The sequence below is a fragment of the Arvicanthis niloticus genome, chromosome 17, assembly GCF_011762505.2.
Source record: "Arvicanthis niloticus isolate mArvNil1 chromosome 17, mArvNil1.pat.X, whole genome shotgun sequence".
Taxonomy (NCBI): domain Eukaryota; kingdom Metazoa; phylum Chordata; class Mammalia; order Rodentia; family Muridae; genus Arvicanthis; species Arvicanthis niloticus.
In genome coordinates, this window is record NC_047674.1 from 14,342,711 (window position 1) to 14,357,626 (window position 14,916).

Sequence of the window (14,916 nt, forward strand, 5' to 3'; positions counted from 1 at the left end):
AAAATGTAAGTGGGTTCTGAGAGAAGTGGAACTGTGCACAACAGTCTGTGGAAACCTAGCAAGAGGCTGCTTACAAGTAAGCAGGTACACACGTTGTCACGTGTGTTTGTCATGAAGCCTATGCCGCAATAGAAAGAGCAAACCGAGGGCTTGCAGAGCAGATGCGAGAGCCCCACTGACATTGTCCGTGTGAGGGAGACACAAGGCTTCATAGAGAATGGTCCCGTGTGTGAATGTGAATCTCCAGAGGGGCAAATCTGGTTTACAGCTCAGATACATGGTTGCCTGGGGTCAGGCTCAAGATTGGCTGCCACGGAATCGAAAGCATCTCTTAGACGGGAAGAAGTGCCTTGTCTCTTGCTGAGGTGGTGGCTGTGTGTTTTAACACGTTTGCTAGACTCACATACAAGAGGGTCAGGACTCACTGAGCTAGGCATTTCCAACAAGTGCAACTTGCCGTATGTGAATAATACCCACGTGGGAAGACAGTTTATCCAAAATCCAAGTGGGAGGTTTTGGCTCAGAGCTGGAGCAGGTAACTGATGGAAATTTTATAGGGAACGTTCCCATGTTCCATGGACGACTGATGGAGATTTATTGCTTTAAGTATTTCTCTGTCCTGTGTAGATAATTTAACTCATCCCAGCTGGGCCCTAACAATCCCATCCGTTGTGGTCTCGTGCGGCTCATCAGTTATTTAAAAACTTCCACAACCAAGAGACTTCTGGCGTTGGGATTATATACATCAGTATCCCGGGGTGAGCCCCCGCCCCCCTCTTGTTCCTTTCTCACTCACATGCAGTTCCGTCAGGATGGAATCAAGATGTGTGACTTAAGCTCTTTCTTCCTCAAGGGATGAGTCTTGCTGAGGCGGATATGGCGGAACACCACTTAGATCTTCCTTCCAAAAGAACATGCTGGAAAGCTGGAGGCGGGAGTTGGCTGGCAGCCTCTGCTTCAGCACTCTCAGCATCTTTAGTGGTGTGTGAGTCTGTGAGTCTTAGCCCTTTCTGCAGGCAGCTCCATAATAGCACTTCTCTGGAAACACTGGGACCAGACAGAGGCTTCTGCCCAGTGCACCTCCTCCACAGGGCTGCTTCCATATCTCACACAGCATCAAGGGCTGAGACTCTCTTTCCAGGGCCAGAGTCCATGCCATCAGAAGCCTTGTCTGCCCACACCAGCTCTCTTTTCTTCTTTTGTGGGCTCTGCCCACTACACGTCTCTGACAGAGCTATGTGCCTCTGCTGTGCTTCTCAAAGGACCAAAACCGTCTGCCCATTAGATACTCTTTGTAGCCAATAGCCAAAGTCTGAATGGAACAATAAAACATGACCCAGAAGATCACCTGGAGGCCCAAGATGCAGGAGATGTTTTCACAGGGTGTGGAAGGAGGTGATACCTAGAGTGGTGGAGGGGAGGGGAGGGGAGAGAGGAGGGCAGGACAGACAGACAGACAGACAGACAGACAGACAGACACACACACACACACACACACACACACACAAGAGGCAGGGGGAGGGAGAGGGAGAGGGAGAGGGAGAGGGAGAGGGAGAGGGAGAGGGAGAGGGAGAGGGAGAGGGAGAGGGAGAGGGAGAGGGGTAGGGATACAGAGTGGGTAGGGATAGGGAGTGGGTAGGGAGAGGGAGATTCATACAGAGTCTTCTTAGCTGGTCTTCCCAGACCTCCTCCAGTGCCTGTGTGTCTGAGCCACCCAGAAGCTAGAAGACAATGGTTTGGGATCAGTTACCCTTCGCTGCCAAGCATGTGAAGGGAAGCCAAGATGTGAATCTAAGTGAATTCCAGTGATCAGGACATCTCCCAGTTTCTCATCTTACCAATACATTAGAACCTCCCAGGATTCTGCATAAGGTTAGTGGCAGGCAGTCCAGAGGGAGTCTTGGATAGAAATTGCTGTGCAATGTCCACACTGAATCCGGCGGAGGAGGGGAGGTGTTTCTTGCTGGCTCTCTTTACTCTGCTCTATGCTTGAACATTTTCATGACAAACATTTTAAAACAGGGGGACCCCAAACCTTTAACTAGAATGCTCGTCTTTAGTGGAAGACATGGGCAGGATTCTGCCTGCCTCACTTCTTCCCAGAACACAACCAACAGCCTTCTCTTTATCTGTGCAGAGTCAGCAGTCAGGCTGAGTGATGGGACCCCCACCTACCGCATTCTGCTCAGTCAGCCATCTTGGTGGGGTTGGAGGCAGGTTGTACCTGGCAGGCTTTCATTCATGATCTGCCGTCTGTGGCTCATCCTGTCTTACAACTCCTGAGTGAGCCTCTCAACATCTGACCCTGGGTATAGTGGCGTGCCCAGCTACTTGATTGGCTGAGGCAGAAGGACTGTTGAGCCCAAAAGTTTAGGGACAATCTGGAAACATAATGAGACCCTGGGGAGAGGTGTGTGGCCAGGGGTGGGGATGGGGAGGAGTGAGAGAGGGAGAGAGGAGAAGGGGAGGAGGAGGAGGGGAGAAACACTTCATAACATGCAAATGCCCAGCATTTATTTTTTATTTAGCATAACAGGTTTAGGGCGTTGTGACTTCCTTGCCATGGTCGGGTGACCACGACCTAGCTCACAGTGCCCTCCTCATTGTCCTGCAGTCTCTGCTGCTTCTCTCTATTGGTTTCTGGAAACATCTGGAGTTGGAATGCTGAGCTCAGCCACTTACCTCGAGAGCTCTGGCTGTCTCACAGCTGTTTCCTTCAGGACAGGCTAACCCGTGACTCACTTTGCTGTTTGCCTTATCTGAGGGCCCAATCTATTTGCTTATAACTTCGACTTGGATTCCTTAAAAGCAGGGTCCTGTTCCGTGTGTTTCTTCAGTAGCAGCTGCAAAGCTAAGCACGTAGGTTGCTCAGCACAGCGTCCCATGACACCAAATCAAACACCCTACGCCTACAGCCTCAAACACTGCATTCTCCTGCTGTCTTAGTTAAGGTTTCCGTTGCTATGAAGAGACACCATGACCATGCAACGCTCACAAAGGGAAACATTTTATTGGGTCTTCCTGACAGTTAGGAGGTTTTAGTCCATTATCATCATGGCGGGAAGCATGACAGTGTGCAGGCAGACATGGTGCTGGAGAAGCAGTGGAGAGTTCTACACCTGGATTGGCAGGAAGGAAGACTGTGAGCCATTAGGCCTGGCTTGAACTTCTGAGAACCTAAAGGCCACCCCCTAGTGACATACTTCCTCCAACAAGGCCACACCCCCTATGGGCCTATGGCAGCCATTTTTATTCAAACCACCCCAGCTTCCATTGCAGCACTGACTTACTGGTCCTTAGGCTGGTTACCTGAGGTACTGATCCCGTCTCCTCATTGCCTTTGATCTCTCCCTCCCCAAAGCACCCTGCCTGCCGTTCAACAATCCCAGGCCACACGTTCTGTTGAGCCAGGCTGTCTTCTAAGATGTGGGTATACTCAGAGCGTGAAGCATAACCTTCACTCTGCCTACCTCTCCAGGAGCTTCTGGGCTCTTGCCCTTCCTGCCTCAGCATTTCAGCACCTCCTTGGACTCAGTGCTTCCCCGGGCTGCTTAAGCTTGCTCAGGCTGCTTGTTGATCGTACAGACATTCCATGATCAACCAAGCTCAGAGGCGTGCATCCATACATGAGGCACGTACAGGATGGAAGACAGAGGCACGGCTAAAACTGAGACTCTTCCGTGTCACACGAGGTTTGGGCTGCTGTGTCATTAACTATTATGGTTTCTCCTCTCAATTAACCAAACCACACTATTCCAACAGAGGCAGGCATCGGAATAATAATGGACTGACTGTGTTCTTTGTGCCATGGTCAAGAAACATGACTGGGAGTGGGGAGGGAACAAGAAAGGACACACACACATACATGCACACACACACATACATACACACACACACACACACACACACACACACACACACACACACACACACACACACGGGAAGTCTGGGTCTAGGCAGGCTGCACAACACTGACAGAGCAACAGCAATACAGCACAACCCAGAACCTCCTGTGTTTATTATATACAGCACATGGGGAAGAAGTTAGCCATTCTCCGTAGGAGGTGTCTGTAGGTGCAGTTTCAGGCTGTAAACTGCCGGGGAGGAGGAAGCTGACATTGCTAGTTTTTGTACACACCAGTCAATCAATCATTTGTTAAACACGTGTACTTGGACCAGAGGAAGATTTCGGCAATTCTTGAGTCCAACCCATATGGCTTTGCTAATCACCCATGGGTCTGAGACATCGGGTGCTTAACATGTCCACATCAATTTCTGCAATACACACTCACTCACGGCTCCCTCGGCTCCCCACACAACAGCCACCATGCAGACACTGACCAGGCATCTACCGGTAGCCTGGCACCCACTTTGTCTTTCCTGGTCAGAAGAACACTGGGGAAACTAACGCGACTGCTGATTTTATAGATGAGAAAAGTAATATCCAGGGAAACACGATGAAGGTCCATGGCTACGGAGTCAGTGCCCGTATCCAGACACATTACCCTCCATGTCCTTGGCCTGGATGGCCTGTGACATCTGATCCTGAGTCATTTCCTGTGCCTTTGGCCTGTTAATCCTGCTTCCTTCCACCTTCACTTATAGGTCAAGTGTCTTGTTGTTCTTGGATTGCCTTCTCTGCCTTTGCTCTGGTATGGGTCCCTGAATCGGGCCCGTGTTGTAAACAGAGTACAACAGTCGCCCAGCCCACAGTGACCAAGTATGCCACCCACAACGATGCCGTGTGTTCTCCTTAACTAGGTGGGAACTGTGGCCCTCAGACAAGTCTCTCACACACAGCAGCCTCCACCCTTGAGTGGAATGAATTCCTTCCCCTTCAGCCAACACCACAGAAATTGGGAAGGAAGACAGGAAGCTGGCATTCTGAGGTTACTAAACCTTTATTTTTCTCTGTCTGAGTAATACTTACTGAACCTTAGAGTCAGAAAGTCCCTGGGCGTTATGTGGTCCCCATGCTGAGTCTAGCAAGCACAAAGGTGGAGACCAATCCTGTCTCTTCTGGCTTCATTTCTGTTGTTGTGATGAAATGTTCTGACAGAAGGCAACTTAGGAGGAAGAGCTTACAATTCCATCACTGTGGAGACTTTATGGTGGCAGGCGCTTGAATCAAGTCAAGTCACATCCATAGTCAAGAGCTGAAGGAAGAGGCATGCATCCTTGCCTGCCTGCTTGCTTATTTCCAGTTAGCTTTCTTCTTTTTTATACTTTTCAGGATAACCTGACTAGGGGATGGTGCCACCCACCATGGATACTCCCCGCAGGACAATTTGGTAACTTCTCATTAAGATTCTCTTCCCTGGTGATTCTACATTGTACCAAGCTGACAGAACTAACAAGCACACTGCCTTCTAGGAGAGGGTGCTCCAATGCCTACTCTCACCTATAGGGTGTGAGGGTATTGCTTGTGCTCAATAAAACTGGCTATACTTCTGTATGGGAAGAAGGAAATAGACAAGAGACAGGTTAAGTTAATCCAGGAGTAAACATGGTCTCACTTCTAAGGGCTCCAGTAGTCAAGTGAATGGAATGTGGGTAGAAATGGTGTTTTACTTCTCAACACAGACTTAAACTCTCTCTCTCTCTCTCTCTCTCTCTCTCTCTCTCTCTCTCTCTCTTTCTCCTTTCTTCTGTCAGACTGACTCTAAATTCCACAATTTAAAAATATTACTGGCTATGGGTGGCAGAGGCTACTGGCTGCTTGAGGCTGAACAGAATGTATGGAAGCTATATGAGAGGATGGCCCCAGTGAATCACAGTTTCTGAAACCCATGGCCTTATAAAACGTCCTCCTGTTCAGCTCTCCCTTGAACCAATGGAATGTGGCTGAAATGATGCTGTTTCTGTTACGGACGCAGTTATAGCTGATGCTTCCTGCCTTTCGGAAGCTCTGAGCCACCACGCAGAGAAGAGAGATGCTTAGACTACAAAGGAAAGGGCAGAGGCTTCGCTCAGGGAGTCCAGTGATAGGGTTTCAGACATGTGTGAGCCATCTTGGATGCTCTAGGGCAATGCGTTCCCAGGCGACTGTCCCAGCCAACACTCGATGCAGCAGAAAACCACCCAGCCAAACCCACAGAATCACAGACCATAGAATGCAGGCTGGTCTTAGCCATTGGAGTGGTTTTCAGCAGCCATAGACAACAAAACCATGCAAGAGAAGCGGGTAACCTGCGGTCGGGTACTGTAACTGGTGAGTGTGTTGGGTGGTGCGATTAATAAGTGTTTTGTTTTGTTTTCTTTTCATTGAAAGAGATCAGTGAGGTAGAGACAAGTTTGAACTCAGGCAACCTGGAAGGGGGTGCAGATACAATGTAGCCACCTTCACTTCCTGACTTATCAGATGCGGAGAGAGTCGGAGGGAAGGAAGAAATAGGCACTTCTATTCCTAAGAACCTGCTGTCGGGAGGGGATTGTAGTTGTTAGGTAATGGAGACCAGGGAGGAAACACCTACAAGAGGGACTCTGGGTTTGGACTTCAGGCACTGGTGGGGTCTGAAAATGAAAGTCATCACCAGGAAGACTCAACTTGGCTTTGTCTCTCAGAGGAGAGACCAACGCTGGAGGCGTGTGGGGACATGAGAGCTAACTTTATGGGAGAATGACATTTAGAGGATGCTGGTGAGAAAGAGATAACTGGGCTAAGAGATAACCATGGAAAATGCCCCATGGACGTGGCCCTTGGGACCAGCGGTGAGGCAAAGAGCCTAGAAAAAGGCTGGAGCAGAGAGGTGACTCCTCAGATCCAGAGGTCAGGCAATTCTAATGACTAGATGGGATTCAATTGCTTCAAGGCCCGTGGGCAGGATTGAGAGTGAGTCTGTGATGGCTAGTATCTGCAACTTGATGGGATCTAAAATCACCATGGACACAAGCCCCTGGGCACATCTGTGATGGATTAGATACTCCTAGACACATTAGATTAATTGAGGAGGGAAGACCTACCCTAAGTGTAGGCAGCTTCATTCCACAGGGCTAGGGTCAAAGACTGGGTTAAAAGGAGAAAGCAAGCTGAGCTCGAGGCTTCAGTAGTTACTGCTTCCTCACTGTGGATGAAATGTGACCAGACCAAGCTCCTGCAACCGTGACACCCCATCATGATGGGAAACACCCTGAGTGAAAACAGACCCTCTCTTCCTTAAGTATTATTAGGTGTTTTGTCACAGCAAGGAGAGAAACAACTGATAAGGGTCTAAGAGAAGGGTACTAAACTCAAGCTAGAGGTAGTGGCTCAGAAGGCAGTATGTGCATTGTCTACACCCACATGTTCATCTTTCTGTCTGTCCATCTAACTGTCTGTCCATCCATCCATTCTTTTATTCATCATTAGATCCTCGTTAGAGGATGCCATAAACCAGGCATGACGATCAGATTAAGAAAGAAATTAGACATGGTTCACCCCTTTGTTAGTTGCTCTCTTTGAATTCTCTCCTCTGTGGATAAAAGTAGAGGCAGCAGCCAGCATTCGCCAAGTGCTGTTTGGGACCATGCACTGCTCCGTGGGTGCTGTATACGCCAGTGCTTAATAACATCCAGGGCAATAGCACAAGTAGAGACTGTTTGAGGGCCAGGTGACCGAGCCTGAGACGGTGAGTGTCTTATGTGGCCGTGGCATTCACAGTCAGCTCAGGCCATCTCTCTCTACTTACCTGCTCCTGTGAACACATCTCAAGTTCTACTCACTGAGGTGGGGGGAGAGAGGGTACTGAGGAACAAGAAAGCATCCCACGTTTTACAAGCATTAATTCCCACTGAAGCAATGAAACGTATGATGTAGAAGAACCAAAAACAGTGAAGCAAGGATGGCTTTGGTTCCTTGCATATAGGAGAAAGCTCTCGATGGGTTAAGTTGGCCACCAGTGAGCAGTTTCTACAGGAAAATCCGTCCCAAACTCCAAACAATTACCTTGGAAACAGCTCTGGAATGGAGCCTATGTGTAAATCAGAGCATGTGTAACTGTGAGATCTGCTCACTGTGGACACACATCCAATGGGACTATTTCCCCCTCACTCTTGCTTTCTCTCACATTTCTCTACATTGTGCTGCCCAAAGACTCCCTGCTTCCTGTTCTAGTAAACTGGCAAACTCCCTCCCCTAGCCCTGCATGCATTTTTGTAACTACCCCCGAGAGGCTTCCTTCATCAAGTAAGGAAAATCAGAATCTGTTTTCCTAAATGACGGGATGTGTTTATCCAGGGACTCCAAGTGGTGCCTGGCCAGATGGTTCCAGATATGCTCAGCAGAACTCGAGGCGTCGGCCCCAGGGCTCTCCATAACCATGTGACTCACAGAGGCCAGTGCCAAAGACGTGCACTGAGTGTCCTGCCCATGCTGGGCTGCACATAGGGTACACACAGGCTTCTGCTCCTTGGCTGCCTTAGGTGGTGCTGGGGCGGGGGAGAGGGGAGGGCGTGCTCTTGCTGGAACTGTGATCCACCCTCCCAGACCAATGTGAGTCATGTCTATTTTTAGCTCACCACTCACCCAGGTGGGCCAGGTTCCACGCTAACTGCTCTAAATTTTGCATCTCTGTCTTTTACATGGAGTGACTGATAGACTTTGGTGGCTATACTTCAGCACATGTGCCTCTGGCAAAGGGGAAATTAGTTTTTGGGGACCTAGGGAACTTATGACAGGGACATCTGCTGATGGCTTTGTGAGCTTGTTGAGCCCATGGGCTGAGGGGCAGGGATGGCAACCAGGACCATGCCTGTCAGTATGCCCAGTGTGCTTTGTTGGGGTAGACATGACTGATGGGTCTTGCTACTCTCCCTCTAGCCTGGACATTGCTTCCGAGAAAGGGTTAGTAGCCACTTCTGTCTCTGAAACTATGTGAGGGGGATTGTGGTCAGGTTAGCTGTGCACTGTCCTCTGCTCTCCTGGGTTGATGGGCATCATGTATGATTTACCTGTTATAGAAAATTTACTCAGATTTTTAAATGGTCATATTGTCTAGAATATGTCAGATTTCCTCAAGTTAAAGCAGGGTCAGGCTTGCTGAGTATTCGCATGTGAGACTTTACTCACACCTGCTTGCTTGGCTTCAGTTGTTTTCTCCTCCTCTTCCTCTTTTCTTCTTCCCTTTCCTCTCACTCCTTCTTCCTCCTTCTCCATCTCCTCTTTTTCCTTCTCTTCCTCCTTCTCTTCCTCCTCCTTTTCTTTCTCTCCTCTCCCTCCCTCTCCTCTTCCTTCTCCTCTTCCTCCTCTTCCTCCTCCCTTTTCTTCACTTCCTCCTCTTTCTCCTCATATTCCCTTTCTCCTCTTCTTCTTCCTCCTCCTTTTCTTCTTCCTTTTCTTTCTCCTCCTCCTTTTTTCCTCCTCCTCTCTCCTCCTTTTTCTCCTCTTCCTTTCCCTTCTCTTCCTTCTCCTCCTCCTTCTCATTCTCTTCTTCCTCCTTCTCTTCCTCTTCTCACTCTTAGTCCTCTTCCTCCTCTTCTTCCTTTTTCTTCTTCTCCTGTTCCTTCTCCTCTTCCTCCTCCCACTTTGAGATATGGTCTCATGTATCTCAGGCTAGTCTCAATAGCTTTGACCTTCTGGTCCCCCTCCTTGAACCTCCTGAGTGTTAGCTTTACAGATATGCACTACTACACCTGATTTGATGCTGCAATGTAGAAGGAACCAGGGCTTTTTGCCTGCTAGGCAAGCACTCTATTAAGAGAATTGCATCCCCAGCTCTTGACTGACCAGTTTAGTAGTGTGGATGGATAATTTAACTTGGGATTCCTTAGAGTCAGACTGAGAAAGAGTGAGTATAAGTCAAGTATTTGGGAGGTGGTCTTGGGAAGAACCTGGTTGGTGCAGCAAGATGTGTGAATAAGCAAGTGGCCACCACAGCCTCACTGGGGACCTCTTGGTGACTGTTTAGGTAGTCTGTGAAGTTGTCAAGGGATAGACAGGGGATTGCTTGCTTCCTAGTTCTGGCCTGTTATTGAATGATAGATACTCAGGGGTCCTTAATAACCTACATCTTTGTCTGACCAGCTTGTCAACCATGTGGTGTGGAGCACTAGAGAAGCCCTTAGGCTTAGAGCTTCAGGCTCTTCAGCAGGGACTGAGGGAAAGTGGAGAGTGGGTTATAGGGCTATTCTTTCAGTCTCATGTCTAGTATCTAGCAGAGGAGAGAGCCCCTGGCCTGGCTCCACACCCCTGCACCCCGGCTTTGTTCTGTTGCACTAGACACACTCTCCAACTTCTCTGACAGCTGTAGTTCTTATCCAGAATTGTCTCCTAAGGGCTTGCTACAGAGTGACATGAGGTAATGTCTGTGAAAGGCTGTGTGAATTTCAGAGGTCTTGGGAAGTCTGTGCTATTGGCTTCTTTCCCTCTTCTTCCTCCCTCCCTCCCTCCCTCCCTCCCTCCCTCCCTCCCTCCCTCCCTCCCTCCCATCCTTCTTCCTCCTCTTCCTTTCTCTCTCCCTTCTCCTTCCTTCCTTCCTTCCTTCCTTCCTTCCTTCCTTCCTTCCTTCCTCTAGATACAGGAGAAATCTGAATCTCTTCTTGGGGTTCTATGCACCATTAATAAAACAATTTAAGAACAGACTCAAACAAGCTCAAGGACAACTTTATTAGCGTTTAAAGGAAACCAGCTGTATCTGAGCTGCCATGCAGAGGAGAACGGAGGAGAGAGGGAAGAAAGCCATGCCACTGAAGCTGCACAGAAGGCAGACACACGGCAGACAAGCAGCCACGTGGTGCAGAGGGGAGTTAGAGAAAGTGAGGCAACCTAAATGTTGGGAAAATCAATGTATTAAGTAAAGTATGCTTACAAAAGAGATAGAAGAAAAGTTTCTGAATGATCCAGAAAAGCAAGCAGAGTGGGGGTGGGATTCTGGGAAGGACAAGTATGGTATCTAATGAAAGGACTAATTATTCTATCTGTTTAATATGGCTTAAGGTGAATTTACCTTCCCTAGGCTGGCCCTTTGTCCAAGTGAACATCCAGATGGACTAGGCTGTTTTGTCTTTACTCAGGCCAGAGATTTTTCTGTTGTGACCAGAAGTATTTTACTCTAACTTCCATAGAGACTTTCTCCCCTTTCGTCCCCTCCACTTCCCCTCCTTTCTATCCTCCATATAGTTTCAGGAAATCACTGACTTCACCTCTCCTTTTTCATTCAGCTACATGGAGGCATATGACCAGGTTGTCCCAGTAGAGGATTCCCTCGTGGCCACAGTAACTGGCTCAGAAGGGGCACATGACCCCTGCAGGGCTGATCAGAGTCTTTCTTGAGATTGATCTATTGGCCTAGGAGATGAGATCTAGAAGAAGGGTTTACTGGGTTGTATTAGAGAGAGAAGGGTCTTCCTGAAGGGTATATTAGACACAGACACAGACACACACAGACACACACACACACACACACACACTCACACACACACAAACACACATGCATACACAGAGCCATAGAGGCAGAGAGAGCCAGAGCCAAAGCAAGCCAGTTGATCTTTTTCACTGTGTCCCTGGACAACAGTTATTACATGTGATAGTTAGTGTGTGTGTGTGCATCTGTGTGCACGCATACACTCACACATGCTCCTGTGTGCATGTGCACACTCAAGTCCTTTGGAAGAGGGAACCTCCAATGTTAAATTGTTTTCATTAGATTGGCCTGTAGGCAAGTCTGTGAAGGCATTTTCTTGATTAATAGTTAATATAGGAGGGCCCAGTTCATTGTGGGCAGTACTACCTCTGAGGAGGTAGTATAAGAAGATATAAGGTTACATAAGAAGATATCTGAGAAAATCATGGGGAGTGTGGTGCTTTGAATGATAATGGCCTCAGAGGCTGATATATTTGAATACTTTGTCTCTTGTTGGTGGAACTGTTTGGGAAGGGTTAGGAGGTGTGGCCTTGTTGGAGGAGGTGTGTCACTGGGGGTGGGCTTTAAGGTTTCCAGTTAGACTTCTCTCTGTCTTGTGCTTGTGAATCAGCTGTAAGCTTTCAGCTACTCCTCCAGCATCATGGCTGCCTGCTGTCATGGTTGCTACTATGGTGGTCATGGACTCTAACCCTCTGGAACTGTAGGTCCCCCAACAGACTCTTCTGTAAGTTGCTTTGGTCATAGTGTTTTTTCACAGCAATAAAAAAGTAAGCAAACCAGGGAGCAAGCCATTAAATAGCTTTACTCCATGGCCTCAGCTATGGTTCTTTCTTCCAGGTTCCTGCCCTGACATGTTGGATCAAAGATATAATAAGCCTTTCCCTCCCAAGTTGCTTTGGGTCATGGTGTTCATCAAAGCAACTCAGATCCTACAACAGTGCTGTCTGAGGACTGTCTTGCTCTGTGAATGACATTGTTTCAACCAGATGGTGGGTTTCTCTAATCTGTAGTTGGAAGCTCAGAACACACACACATTTGAAAGGCCTGGTGAGTGGCTGTGTGGGTCACATTTGTATTTTCAAAGCATCTGAAAGTATCTACTGGATGAAATTACCCAAGGACAGTAGGGACACCTTGGCCACCTGGCTGCCAGAAGCCCCTTTCCCACCACTAAGGAGCCCTGTCTACCTAGTTCCTGCCAGGACTATCCAAATCACTCAACACATCTCTCTACCTCCATTACTGAAGAGCTGCTCAGGCTGGTTGCTATTCCATATTGCTTGTAAGTAGGACATACTAGACACTGTAGTAAAGTTGGATATTCTTATGTTTCCTTCCCAAGTCATGTAAACGTGCAGTCTAGATGCTCAGACGTTGGACAGGCTCAGCAAGACCTCTTGGGCGTCTTGTCAGCTTTATGGTGTCTGTAGTATTTCCTCTTTTCTACCTAAGCTGCATCCATTTCAGGTCCAGTCAGCCCCTCCCAACCTTTGAGCTCCCTGACATTCCAGAGTCAAGGTGAAAGTCTAGCCAGTGATCCCTCACCTTGTCTTTTCCTTATCCCACAGGGGTACGAGGGACACAATAGGGCAGAGGGTGAAGGTTGGCTCCTTCCTCGGGACTCAGCAAGTACTGTGAAGGTGAGAAGGAAAGCCGCCCCAAGGCTGCTGAAGATGGCCTGTCTCCACTCAGCTCTTTACTACTTGGGGAGGGGCTGTATTGCCCCTTAAGAGCCTTATGTGAACTTGAGTCTGGGCTTGCAGATGTTTCCCAGCTGTTTTTCATTATCTGCAGGGGACTGAAGAGGAAATAGGTGTCTGCAGCATGAGGGGTGGGGGCAACACATTGCTTCAGAGACAGGACAGGCTCCTCTGAGGACACATGGACTCAGATCCTGAGAGGGGTCAGGAAACACGAGGCAGGGTGTTGACATTAGACCTTGTGGCCTGACAGGGAGCTCAAGAACATCTTTCCCATGTACTGTCTTCAGGCTCTCTTGTCCTTTCCCTCACTCCACCATGTTTCCTGCAGCCCCAACTCCCGAAGCAAAGGTCTTGTACCTCCATTGTGGCAGTGTGTGTGGGTTCAGACAGCTTCGGCTGATCTGGATGGCTCTGGAAGGCTTGTGTAGGGCCAGCCACCAGGAGAAGAAATGGCTTGGGGCTGCAAATGGTTATGGCAGGCTTAGGAACTTTTCTTCTATAGTCCCAAGACTCCTGTGGGCCAGCACGCAGCTAAGAGCTCCACACTGCTCAATAATGCTCTCAGCAGTCGAGATGAGCATGAACCTGGACTCTACCTGCAGAAGCCATCTATGGAGGTTAAATGCACGCATAGGCAGAAAATGAATGAAAGCTTAAACCTCATCTTATAATGTATGACCCCAAACAGTAAATGTAGAACCCAACCCCATGAGCTGTTAGAAAATAAACACAGGACAAAGTTCCTGGAAAACAGGACGAGGTGAAGAGCCCTTGGCTGGGCACCAAGGCATACTCAACTGTTCCCCCATCTCTCATGTGTGGGTTCCACCCTTTGGCAGAGCCTCCCTGAGTGTGGTCTTCAGCTGTTCATCCCCTTTTTCCAGGACATGGAGCAGAGCCAGAATGTAGTAGCATTCTGATACCACAGACACTGGTGAACAAATGGGCTAGAAGCCACTCAGAAGTGGTGAGGTTCTGGCATCAGAGGAGTGGACTTGATTATTGTCCAAGTGAAGGTGGGGGATGGTGTCTGTGTTGGTGAAGGCTGAGAGGCAGATGAGACCAGCAGGCCTTGCTTTGCAATGGGCAAAGACCTTCCATGGCCTGCCTCTGCTTGGCTTCTGCAACCTTGCTTCCAGCCACCCTCCTGGTAGCACAGCAGCGGCTTCAGCAGCAATATCAGAAGCAGAAAGCACCAGCATTTCCTGAAATGACTTTTTCATGGTTTTTGATGGAACTGTAATGTAGGGGATTTTGCTGTGGAGGTTGAGAAATGGGTGAAAAGTCAAAGATGCCACTGGAGTCTCCACCATAGATGGGTTTCTCTCAAGCTCTCTAAGGACAGACAAGAAGGTGGCTAAGCCGAGTTCTTAAAAAAGGAGAAGGAAGAGAAAGAGGAGGAGGAGGAAGAGAAAGAGGAAGAGGAGGAAGAGAAAGAGGAGGAGGAGGAGGAAGAGAAAGAGGAGGAGAGCACACAAAGGCTGTGCTCTTCAGGAGAAACAACACGAAAGACAGGAGGGGGGAGCCAAAGGAAAGGGGAGACTGGAAAGGGAGAAGAGTGAGAGAATGGAAGGTGAGGGGAGAGAGCAGGAAGGAGGGAAAGAGGATGAGGGTAAAAGAAGGGGGAGGAGGAAGAAGAGGGGTGGGAGAAGGAAAAGAAGGAAGAGGGGAAGGTAGGGAAATGAATGAAAAGGAGGGGAGTGATGGTGAGGAAGTAGAGGAGGGAGGAGGGAGATAGGGGGAGGAGGGAGAGGAGGGAAAGGAGATGAGGAGGAGGGAGAGGAGGGAATGGAGGAGGGAGGGGAGAGAAAGGAGGTGGGGAGGAGGGGAAGGAGGTGGGGAGGAGCAAGAGAGGAAAGTAGGGTAATGGATAG